The sequence below is a fragment of the Podarcis gaigeae genome (genome assembly GCF_964106915.1).
Source record: "Podarcis gaigeae genome assembly, chromosome: 1".
In the NCBI taxonomy this organism is placed as follows: domain Eukaryota; kingdom Metazoa; phylum Chordata; class Lepidosauria; order Squamata; family Lacertidae; genus Podarcis; species Podarcis gaigeae.
In genome coordinates, this window is record NC_139678.1 from 41,292,306 (window position 1) to 41,305,638 (window position 13,333).

Sequence of the window (13,333 nt, forward strand, 5' to 3'; positions counted from 1 at the left end):
CTTTTGTGTTTTTATATTGTGATTTAATCCTGTGAACCGCCCTAAGACCTGCAGAGCTAAGGCAGTATACAAATTTAATAAATTATATTAATAACTACCCCTCAGCAGAACTTTGCCCTGCTAGTGTGGTTAGCACTCTCTCTCTCTCTCTCTCTCTCTCTCTCTCTCTCTCTCACACACACACACACACACACACAGAGAGAGAGAGAGAGAGAGAGAGAGAGAGAGAGAAGTTAGCTTGGCAAATTACAGAACAGGCCTTCAACTCTCTTTCCTTTTTGTGTCTGTGACCTTCCCCTTTAAACCCTTCCATCCTATCAATACATTTGTGATAGTTTTTCCAATTTGAGGGGGTGGGTAGGAGCTGCAGCTTAGAACCTGTCTATTGTCTTGGGGCTTTGTACCTGTTTCGCAATTTTAGTTCTTTTGTTCCATATCTATTCAGTTGGTCCAAAAGGAACAGGTTGGGCTAATGATCGATAACTACAATAAAATCACACCCAAACTTTATCACCTGCACTAGCTTCTTAGTCAATTTCTGGAATCAATTCAAAATACTGGTTCTAAGCTTTAAAACCCTAAATGGCTTGGGCCAGTCTACTTACAGGAACATCTTTTGTCATATACACCTATTAACCTTAAGTTGCATCCAATGTTGGAGGAGACCCATTGCAATTAAGACTTAGGTCCATTCATTTCAGTGGTACTCCAAGCATGACTTAGCTGGATACAGTCCCTCTAAATTATTTAAGTGAGGGGATATTTAATTGTAGTGGCGGTGTTTTTATTTTTATTATGCTATTTCATTGTTTGTCACCCTGAGACCCCTTGGAAGGGGTGAGATATAAATTTAATAACCAAAAAAAATTTGCCTGGGCATTAAGATTCATCAGACACTTTGCCAGGTTCCCACACCTACTGTGATGAGGCAGAGAGTGGGGCTTTTCAGTGGAGGCAACACATCTAGGGAATGCCTTCCCCAGAGATACCTGCCTGACATCTACATTAATGCCCCTAAGGCACCAAGACCTTCTTATTCACCCAGGTCTTTTAATAGATTTCAAACCTTATTACCAGAAGCCCTGTGGGCTTTATTCTTATGCTAAACATTTAGCTGCTGTTCCCCACTGTTGGGAGGTTTTATATTGCTCAGAATTTGTATTCTTATTTCATAAGAGTAAGAATTTTATTCTTATTTTATGAGAATTGGGTGAGGCTTTTGACTTTAAGATGCTGTGAATGACCAGGTGTGTGCAGATGGATAGATAAAGCATACAAATGCATAAAATAATCCTTAAACGAGACCTGTATCACACAATTTCTGGAAAACCACTGGAAGATTCAGTTCAAAACAAGTTCTTCAGGAAGCAATATCTCAGAGGACACACACAGAATTAAATAAGGCCTCAGCTAGGACCAACAGACTGCAAGGTTTTACAGACTGAACTAGGTAGACCAAGAGGCACAAGGCCTCCAGACAAACTACCGTATTTTTTGCACCATAACACTCACTTTTTTCCTTCTAAAAAGTAAGGGGAAATGTCTGTGCGTGTTATGGAGGGAATGCCTATGGGTGGCATGCCTACGGATTTTCCTCCTCTAAAAACTATGTGCGTGTTATGGTCGGGTGTGTGTTATAGAGCGAAAAATACGGTAATGGAAAAGTGGATATATTTATTTGCTCGGGATTTTTCTGAATAATACATGAGGGCCTTATCATAGGCAACCAGGCAACAATGATGTATTTTTAAGCAACAATTGTGTGAAGATCCTTTACCTAGTAAATAAAATCAGATCTTTCAAAATACTTTACATGACAATTTTATCTGAGGGAATATCCTAGTCCCCAGTTACCGTATTTTTCGCTCTATAAGACACACTTTTTCCCCTCCAAAAATGAACGGGAAATGTGGGTGCGTCCTATGGAGCGAATGCAGGCTTTCGCTGAAACTTGGAGAGCGAGAGGGGTCGGTGCGCACCGACCCCTCTCACTCTCCAGGCTTCGGGCAGCTATCCACAAGGCTTTGGAGCGCGGCGGGAGTTCCCGCCGGGCTCCGAAGGCTTGCAGATAGCTGCCTGCAGCCTGAAGCCCGGGGAGCGCAGCGCCAACTCCCGCTGCGCTCCCCGGGCTTCAGGGAGCTATCCGCAAGCCTTCGGGCTCCGATAGCAGCCTGTTCTGGGAGCGGCAGCGAGGTTGCGCACAATCTTGCCGCCGCTCCTAGACCTGTTCTGGGGGCTGGGGTCGGGGGAAGCTCGGGCTTCCCCCGCCCCAGCCCCGCGCCTGGGGGAAAAAAAATAATTCCCCCCCTTTATTTCCCCCCCTAAAAACTAGGTGTGCCCTATGGTCCGGTGCGCCCTATGGAGCAAAAAATACAATATAATGGAAGGAGGCTCAGTCCCTCAGTTATGTTTTTTGTGGGGAAAGGCAGGGTCATAGTATTACACATAGTATTACACTATAGGTTACGCAAGGCAAATATTTTTGGTAACTGTCCCTGAATTCCTCCATTTTATTGTTTCATGTCTTTCTCGCTCTCATTACCTCATGCTTCCTGCCTCTCTCGCTCTCTTTCCTTCTTTTTGTTATTTTCCCTTCCTGTCTATTCTTCCTGCTTTTTAATTCAGCAACTACAGTACAGGGTTTTTTGGGGGGGGTAGTTGTTTGTGCAATGTTGGGGAAAACGTTGAATAAATCCTATTTGAAGATAATATATCTCAGCAAAATTTTCTAAATATTCTCAAAAAAACTAAGTAACTGGTTTGCTTCAAAAGAGTTACCAAAGCCCCAGTGAAGCAAGAATACTTCCTAATAAAGCAATATAGAATTACTTGAACATACATACATCTATATAAGCCCCTGGAAGTATTAACCTTCTTTAAATTCCATTAAGTGTACTTACCTTTCAGCAATTTATGCTGGTTATGAAAAAAGAAGAGGAGAAAAAACTTTCTAGTATTTGAGTAAAGGTTGGATAACTCAAAGGAAAATATCTCAGGAATACAAACATCACAGCACCTCCTGTTTACTGTCAAGAAGCCTGAATAGTTGTCATTTGAAAGCTCCTTTAACTAATTTTAAAATTAATGAGCCTTTAATGGCCCGCATGACACCATCATTCTACCAAATGTTATATGCTAAATCCTTCCAAAAATTTGAAATAGTCCATTATAAACCCCAAGGTTCCCCTGTAACGCTATTAATAGTTGTTCAATACATTCCCTGCCTTGGCTGAATCCTGAAGGACAAACAGTTCCTTTCAGCATGGTTTGTGAATTGTGGCAAACACTGTCCAATATTTTCGGTCTTATTTTTATATCTAAACCAACATTTTTTTTTCCACTGCTAGAAGCAAATCTGCAAACGAGATAGTTCTTTGGTTCAGCGGAAGAAACTTTGTTATAGCAGTCTGCCCCCGCTTGGGCTACCTTCAAAATAGATTATACAACAAGGTGTTTGTATAGATAAGAGCATCTCTTAAAATGGTAAAAGATCAACGTCAGTTTTAATTAGCAAAACAAAAAGCTCTTCTGTTCTCCTGAACAGAAACAAATCAGAATAATAACAATTTTTCATTGCTGGAAGGATTATTTAAGAGTTACCTTTTCCTAGAAGCTCAAAATGGTTCACACGGTATATGCTTCATATAATAAAACAGAATGATATGAATGTAATACCTTCAACTATAAACCTTACAAAAACAAAACAAAATTGCAGTTTCATGATCCATTATGTGTATAGGTTATTGTGAGGAAACTCATGTGTGCAACAGCTACTGGGGAGAGAGTATTTGACAGAAATTCCTAGAGATTTCCCTGATTATCAGTAAATTTATGGTAGCTTGAGCTCCAGTCTTCTGACTCTTTGCAATGGCACCACACTCATTTCTCTGAGAACATGCATAGTGTTTTTTAAATACAGTCCGGCACTTATGGTTTGAACTTTTTTTTAAGCTGGATTCATTTATTTTGTTTTTATAAGGCAGCTGATATTACACAGCCCACACCACATCCCCCTCTTGAACTTCAGGTGCCTGACAAAGACCTTTCCTTTCCAACCGGCATTTTAAGGAACTTTTCTGTTTTTATGATTAATTGTAATTGATTCTATCCATAGTATGATGTTCATAGTATGATGCTTCAAGACTTCAGTAATTAAGTGTTATATAAATACCATAAATGAATGAATGAATGTCCCTGGAACCTCAACCAGACCTAGTGCAAGGAGAGACCCTTATTTAGTATTCACCACGACTGGACCTAACAGTCAGGGGTACCTTTATCTTTTTTTAATCAAGGACAGTAACAAAGGGGCATCCCTCCAGCAAGCATCTACCACCAGTAACACGGATAAATCAAAATTTGCATTTCCTGAGAAACATCTTTACCTTTCCTCCCAAGGGACTCCTCAGTCCCTTGCCTGTGACTGATTACAAAGAAAACAAAGTAATTATGACTGGCTACTCAAAAAAAATTGAAACAGTCACCTAGGTCTTCAAAAGGTGCCTGAAAATCAAAAGCAGGAATGCTTGCTGAATCTCTGCTGGAAGTGTGTTCCAAGGCATGGGACTGGTGACACTAAATACCCAATTCCTAATTGAAGCCAGTCTGGCTTCTGTAACATGGGAGACAACGAACAGTGCTTTTTGGCACCTCCTTAAAACCATTTTTCTTTAAGCAAGCCTATCAAGATACGAAGATGTTACATGTGTTTTATTCCTTTCCAGCACTTGCTGATTTTAATAAACTTCTGAATATTTTAAAAAGCCTTATTTTTTATCAATAATTTTAATATTTTTTTTTGGGGGGGGGGGGTTGTAAACCACTTAGAGGCTGGAAAGAGAAGCTGCTGAATTGCAACTTATCACCAAACCTAAAACCATGGAGAGACCTGGTCTGAACAAAGGCCTTGGATTCTTATCTCATTATACATGACAAAGCCATTTTTCACCTTCTCACCCCTTGCTTTTTCCTGTAAGACCTATTGCAGTCATTAAGAGTCGTCAACAGGCTCATCACAGCTATCTGCCAATCACCCATTCCCACCACCCTTCTGAGTAATACCCCTCCCCACTTTCACACTATATAGAAGGGTCTGGAAACTTCTGTTTCAGTGTATCTGAAGAAGTGTGCATGCACACGAAAGCTCATACCAAGAACTGACTTAGTTGGTCTTTAAGGTGCTACTGGAAGGAATTTTTTTTGTTTTGACTATGGCAGACCAACACATCTACCTATCTGTAACTGACACTTAGAGGCTTTCTTACAATCATGTGGTATTAAGTCAGCTTTCAAGTAGGAGTTAAATCCTGCAGTTTGGCTGAGGGTGCTTGCTCTCTGCTGGGAACATTCACAAGTTGCCAACACAGAATTGAACCCTGCCCATCTTCCCACACCAGCTGATTGACAGCTGGATGTGGCTTGAAAAATGGGCATGTAGTGCAAACTGGACCACTGGGTGGGCCAATATTGGCTTGCAGACCACAGTTTCCCCAGCCCACCTTAAGACCATGTGATGATGTACCCTAGATCCCTTTCTAACATAGACAAGAGTAGCAGTCAGGCATTTGAAAGTCACGTAGCAACTGACAGGGAGATCAGAAAATTTGTGATGGCATAAATTGTAGCACTCTTTTAAAACAGGATTTTGTAATTCTCTTGAACAAACACAATTCACTTTGAAATGGATGATAAATACCTTTAAAGATCATTGTTCTGTACCATTCTATTATACTCTAATTCTAAAGGCGAGAATTATATTAACTGCGAATACAATTCTTCCATTAATTAAAACTCTAATTCATTCTTTAAAGAGCAACAGAAGATCAGAAATATTTTTCCTTTGTTCAAAATGAGAATTCAGATCTAGCCTTTTGGATTTTGGATGGGATAATAAATTGCTAGTACATGAATAGTTTTTTTAAAAAACAACAACACAAAGTCACCAACTCCTGTAATTATGCAGTTCTACACCATCACTTCCACATGAACCCAGAATAAAAATCTATACTCTACAGATCATTTTTTAAATAAGATAAAACTGTATTTGTTCTTGAAAGGCAATATGAATATTTGTTGTGCAAATCTTCAAATAAACCGTCTTTTTCCACATTATGGTAATTTCCATATTTTTTATTTAAACTTTTCCAGCTTAGACATTCCACCTTGTCTGACAGAAGAGACTCCAGGGAATTTATAAAAATTTAATTGCAAGCATAAGAATATAAAGTAATCATACTGCAAAGTTCAGATTGAATAAGATTTCCAAGCATTTCTCAAGCCTTGATGCTTAGGAAAGACACAATCACAGAATGATGGAACATACATTTTGCATATAGAATAGTCTAGATTCATACAAGTATCAGATAGCAGGCAATGTGAAAGAAGTCTGCCCGAGACTCTGGAAAGCCACTGCCAGTCAATGTAGACAATACAGTGGTACCTAGGGTTAAGTACTTAATTCATTCCAGAGGTCTGTTCTTAACCTGAAACTGTTCTTAACCTGAAGCACCACTTTACCTAATGGGGCCTCCTGCTGCCGCCGTGCCGCCAGAGCATGATTTCTGTTCTTATCCTGAAGCAAAGTTCTTAACCCGAGGTAATATTTCTGGGTTAGCGGAGTCTGTAACCTGAAGCGTATGTAACCTGAAGCGCATGTAACCCAAGGTACCACTGTACTACATTAGAAAGCCAACTATTTTGGCTGGTATAAGGCACTTTCCTATGTACCTAGATTCCTAAGAACTGGTTAGCCTCTTTAGTTTGCTTTAGATATTTCTGAACCCCATCAAATTTTTAAATAAAGGTGCCACATATTGAGTGCAGTTTGGTCTTTCCAGTTTGGTTTTTTTTTTTACTTCTTAAGGAACTACCCGTATTTTCCTTTCCTGATGAGCCCCTATTATGCACAATCACATTCTATGTGAACTGTTTTCTCTGCCATACTGGTCAACATAGACCACCCACTTCATTATTTGAATGAACAGTATAACTTGTCACTTGGAGGGCATGGGTATAAATGATAAATTCCTAAAATACACATATTCCATAACAGCAGTACAGAAAAAACCTTAACTACAAGCAGGAAATTCTATGGTACAATCAAGTTGTTATGGCAACTAGAACAGTCAGAGAAAAGGACATAGAACATGCATAGTTGTAATCCTGCCAACAACATAATCCTGTTATTAAAATTCATTAAAGGACTGACATTCACACCACTGATCTTTAAAAAAATGTTAAAGTGACATCACAGCTAGAATCTCAAATAGTGATGGCAAATCCTCCCCCAAGTTTAATTCAGAATTGACTAATCTACATTATTTTTCCAAAATAATCTACATTATTTTGGAAAAATAATGTAATCTAATTGACTAATCTACATTATTTTTCCAAAACTCAGAATCCAGTGTTTTGGAGCCCATTCTGAAGTTTAGACTCTGCTATTCTCCCAAAGATGTACACGATGGAACCTAAACTACTAGCCATGGTGGTCATGTGCTACCACCATTGCTGGGTTCAGTATGTCTCTTAATACCAGCTCCTGAAAATCACAAGTGGAGGGAGGGCTAGTGCACTCATGTCCTGCTTGTCCTTCCCTATAAGCACCTGCTTCTTCACAGTTAAGAACAGCATGCTGGATCCAACCACAAGACCCTGAGCCTTGCCCAACCAAACACTTTTCTTCCCTTGAAACTTACTAAGCAATCTCAAGCAAAATTTCTCCAAGCTCTACATTACTCTTAGTATCTAGAACACTGAAATGGCAGCACCACAGTGCCAGGAAACCTGGGGCATGCCGCTTCCAGACCACCAGAAAGTTTAAGAACAATTGTCAAGCACAATGGTATATACATACCCAGAGCTCCATGTGGCTCGTTGCCATCACCAGCTAGGTTTTAGGGGTTAGGAGGGCAGGGATGGTGGTAGGCAGTCCTGGTTCCAAGGTGAACATCATCATCATAATTTATGGGTTTCCCCAGCCACTCACATTATGAGCCATGCCCAACGTTTCATCCAGTTTGTGCTTGGCTTGCATTGGCATAAAGATTCCTCAAGTTCACCTTTAGGAGCTTTCCAATTTCAAATGTTGGCAATATCACTAATCCGAATTCCTTAACTTCTTTTTTTCCTGCAGATTATAATACATGGTATATATGGAATCTGGTTACAAAATAAAAGCCAATTTTATCTACCTCCTTTTCAGAAGCTCCTAACACAACTGGCTCCTCAAAGCCACAAAGGTGTAGTTTGCCAATATGGTGGTGGGAAGCTAGATTCAGCCGGTGGGCCAGATTCTTACCATCCCACATGGGTTAACTTTGACAAGTAGGCAAAGCCACACACCTACCAATCACCTGACACCATTATGACAATAGATGCCAACTTCAAAGGAGCTCACGGCAACCACCAATCAGCTGATTAAAGTCTGACTGCAGGGAGTTTGAATTCAAACCAGAAAAGGACAAAGGGGGGCGGGTCACTAACAGCACCTAGCAGCTGAACTACAGAGTTCCCAATGGAGAACTCCCTTACGCAGCCATCAGTGAGCCCTACTTGCAAAGGAATAATTAGGAGCTCACTTTTAGCTGCTGGTGGTACTTTTGGAGTAGCATCCTTTGCAACTGCACACCCAACACCTGACATCCCATATTCTAAAAGCAGCATGTGAAAGATGTGTGCACACCTTCTCACCCAGTCAACTGCCATCTAGAAGATAAGAGAGCTACCTGGAGGTCTCTTGTATGACAGTCTCACTCTGCTCCAGCCCAAATACTCTAAAATCCCTCACTCATGAGGAAAGAGCAGCTGAGTAGTGTCAGTGTACCCTTGTCTGCAAGCTGCAGAGGAAGATATGGCGCTCCACTACACATTTGAAGTTGCCTGCAGCTAAACATATTTGGTTGGTGGGTTCTAAATAGTTCCATTTCGCAAGTTACATTAGCTATACAATCAGAAGTAACAAGAAACACTTAGAAGGATGGTGGCCCTTCATAATTGAATCGGCTGTAGGAGAATTTCATTTATTTATTTTTTACTTAACGTATGTCGCTATTGCTACTTCTCCAGTCTGTTTTGTTTTGCTCCATGCTTCTTTCCATTTTGCAAAGCAAAGTTCTTGTTCACTATTATCACAGATTATTCTTCCAATTTTAAAAAGAGGTTTGGATGCTTCAAATACAAAATTATTGTGCTAAAAAGGATACATACATCTTTACAAACATTTACTGATTCTCTTTAGACACAACTAATATAATGTGCAAGAGACTAAAGTGACTGATCAAATTACAGCTTTCAAGACAGATTTAATTTAGTTGAATGATAATCACATATTCAGTTCACAGAGTAGAACTATTCCAACTGAAATAATGAATAATTACCATACAGAAGCAATACCCCCCCAAAAAACACCACAGAACAAAGACTAAAAAAAAAGTGAGAGGCTTATTCTATTCATTTTAGCTGCAACTATTCACAAAGACAAAAGAACTAAAACATTTTATCCAAGCAGCAATGAATCTCAACGAAATATATATCATACAGAAACATGCGACCTACCCCATTCAGCATCCCTTCATGTCACATCAAAATTTAAAATACACTATCTGTTACAAACACAACACAAAATTATTGGTAACTCATAATTATAATACCATTTTCAGGATATATTTTTAAGGTGCGTCAGAAAAAGGAAAAAATTAAAATGACTTCTACAACTTTCCTGTTACCTTTTTTGAAATTCATTCCAATAATTTTTTTTCAATTATAAGCCCAAACTTTACTATGCATTTTAAATCAATTTTTCTGGTGCCAAGAACACTTGCCCCTTGAAGACTGGCCTCTAAGTGATGCCAGCAACTGAATCTCCTAAACAGACCCTTCTGTGTAAGGTCTATGCGCAAGACACAGCCTTCTGCCAGCTTAAAGAGAAGGTAATTTAGGAAGTTAGTAGTGGAAACTGTTGTGTGGCTCATTCCAACTAATCTCAGCCTAACTTACCTCACAGGGTTGTGGTGGGGATAAAATGAGAGGGGAGAAAAAGTGTATGTCGCCACCATGATCTACTTTAAGGAAAGATGTAATAGAAATCAAATAAATAAATAAATAAATAAATAAATAAATAAATAAATAAAATATTTGCTTTCCTGACAGTTCTTTCACTCAGCCGTATGAAAGGCACAGTTCAGCCATCAGAAAAGGGCAGGTTCAGGTTAGGCCGAACAAGGGTTCGAGTCACCCCACAGAAACAAGTAAACTCTAAGACTGCCAATACTTAAGAACCAAATACATTTCCTAGCTCTGAATGTTTTCTTAAGTATCAAGATGTCTTAATCATGTTTCCTCCATGATTTCCCCACGATTAGTGTGTGTGTGCATACACACACCTCTGCAGATATCTGTGTGAGCTGTGCGAGCTCAGATAGGGTGTTTGCCAAAATAACCCAGTCTTCACATGGGTTTATTTTCATGAGGGTACACAATTAAACGCAGTATCATAAACACAGGCAAAACACACATTGCCTATTCTGGCTCCAAGTTTCTGCCTTTGATTATGACTCCTGAAACCAATCAACTGGAAAGATGCAGGACAGAGTTAAATCAACAATGATCATTAACTATGAACTAACCAACCAAAGGAGATGAGCTGGTTAAAAAACAGCACTGCGACAAATGATGAATTACTTATAAACACCAGGGATATGATAACCCTTATATTTTCATTGTTTTTCTCACCTCTTCTCAAGCAATGATTTTCCCTATTCATAGTGTGTGAGAGGAAAGATTAATAAAATAAAGTGTCTCATACATTTTTTAAAATGATATAACTAGTCTTTTAATAGGGATGCTCAAACCTATATATATATATATATGAATAAAAAAACACAGGGGCGTTTTATGCATGCATTAAGCAGGAAGGGCTCAACACATGCTAACCTCAAAAGAGCGCTATTCACGTGGTAGTAAAATGGCAATGTCTCATTTTAAAATTAAACCAAACAAGTATTCATGGGCTAGAAATCTATTTCAATTGGGGAGGGGGAGACTGAAATGACATATTTACTTGACAATCCCAAGCATCAATAACAAAAAGCAGTGGATTAACTTCCAATTAAACATGGTTAAGGATCTTTTTTAAGGTAGATATTCTGAAATAAACCAATTACTTCATTTTTAAAAAAATCTATTTTAAATGCAAATTTTCAGTAGCTTCTCTTCTCAGATCCACTTTAATACCTGCTAGCTACAAAAAAAAGTCAGACTTGAATAAAAATGGCACTCCAATACTTGCATTAAAATCACTGTCCATTTCACTAATAATAGGAGATTTTCTGGTGTGGCAAGCCGTTCAAACAGGGCGGACCTATCAAACCTTATTGCATCATTTGATTTTTCTTCCTACCAATAGACATTGCTGTCCATCAGAAGAAATAATTAGTGTATTATGTATGGAAACGTCATCCTATCAGTTCAGTGCCTGACTTGAATAGCTCATATAAGCAACTCATTGATGCCATGCATGCTCACTGTCTTCAGATATGACACAACACTACACCCTTTGGGAGTTTCTCCCCTGTTCGCAAGCAGCATTTCACATCTGTGTTTGACAGAAGGAGAGAAGAGCAGACTGTTCAACAGCCACTACCAAAAGCAGGCTATGCAGGTGAAAAGTTAAGGCAAAACCTGGAGTCCAGTTACCCTGCCCTTCAACGCAACGTACAGCACTGACATATACCGGATTTTCTGGCACAGAGAGAAGTTTTCAGTATTGGAATTCACATGACAAAAGCAAATGGGATTTACTGAGTGCTGAAGCCTTCAATTAACGTTTGATAAATAATGAACATCTGAATTAACCAGAATTGATGTGTTTGCCTCTATTGTTTGAGAAGATGCAAAGTCCACCACTCTTTTTCTTAGCTTCTTAAGAGAAGAATTTAAAGTACTATTTAGAGAGCGAAGCCAAGGATTTGGAATAACTGGGAGTAAACTGGAAGCAAGCAGCAACAAAATGAAGCAGCACTAGCAAATGAGACAGACACAGTAGAGAAAAAGAAACGTGAAAGCTAGTGTGCAGAATGCATTTCTAATACAGAAAGCTTCCTACCTGGAGAGTGTATCTCAGTATTTGGAGACACAGAATCCAGAACCTGTCTTCAGTCATCTGCTAGGTAAGTTTTTATTTTTTTTAATTAAGAAATCTAGCTTTTCCAGTAAGAAGACTGCTCTGATTTTGTGCCTACAGTATCAGTGAATTTCAGTTGTGTTTTCATTCACACCAAGGCTGAATTTTAAACCTTTAAAGGTATATTGTCCTGGACTGTACAAATAACTGCTTTTATGTGTTATATTTCCCAAATTACCTTATTAAACTCTTCTCACTTGCTTTGCCTATAATTGTTTGCTAAGATTCAAATTGCTCTCAATTGCTGTTTATCTGAAAGCTGGGAAATGTAGAAATAACAGCCAAATCTATAAAACCACACTACAGTTACTATTTACAAAGTAATATTTACTGCACTTCAATATTTAATGCAAGCTATTAAAGCAAAGAATTTAACACAATGGCAACATCAAATTTTAAAGGCATAATTTATTACAGTCAAACCCATGCTTAAAATACACCAAGAAAAGAGACCAAAAGTGTCAATTATAGTTAGCTGTGAAACTATAGTAACTGATGTAAAAACACTGTGTTAAAAAATGAAGGATTAGCATACAGTTTAAATGCAAGTTGAGGATAAGAGTTCAGCAGCATTGCAAATGAGGTCTGAGCATATGCATTTTAATTCAAATTAGAATATAAAACGATCAAACCAAAAGAGGTGGATAGTGAAAGAGCACTGCTAAAACGGATTTATGTGGTGCATTGCACATCACTTCGTGGTTCAAATCTAGAACACAGATACTAGAATTCATTAGTTCAAAGACTAGGGCTGTTATCCTACAATGGTTCTTGGTGAAGGTATATATGATGACAAGTCTCCATGATCTTCATCCCTTCAAAAGCTGCTCAGTAAAACATTTGACAACTACTTAATACAAACTATAAAATAATAAAAATACACACACTCTCTTAATTTTAAAGGAAACCCATTATATATTTTAATTATATGGCCTGTCTCTACTTCTTCTCTTTTATTTGTTTCTTTGCAAGAATCTAGTTTATTCTGATCTCTTTTCTTCACATTTCTCACATACTCAAAGACTTATAGTAGCTCGCAATGCAAACTTGACAGCTAACCTGAGGAGGAAAGCCCAGATTGGGAGGGAGCTCTTGTACCATCAGGTGCCAAAGATTCTACCAAAATGCTGCGCTTGAGTCATCTTTAGGGAT

At 38.7% G+C, this 13,333-nt stretch overlaps 2 protein-coding genes across 5 annotated transcripts in view; one reads left to right on the forward strand and one right to left on the reverse strand.

Moving 5' to 3' along the window:
- AVEN (apoptosis and caspase activation inhibitor) overlaps nt 1-13,333 on the reverse strand; it is a 104,459-nt gene that overhangs the window by 42,088 nt on the left and 49,038 nt on the right. The gene's annotated exons all lie outside the window — the stretch shown is intronic.
- CHRM5 (cholinergic receptor muscarinic 5) overlaps nt 11,343-13,333 on the forward strand; it is a gene marked incomplete at its 3' end in the record, with an annotated part of 56,743 nt that continues 54,752 nt past the window's right edge. The window contains exon 1 of one of the 2 annotated variants that reach the window (XM_083744747.1): nt 11,343-12,167. The remainder of the gene's footprint in view (nt 12,168-13,333) is intronic. The other variant, XM_083744746.1, reaches the window with a different exon arrangement.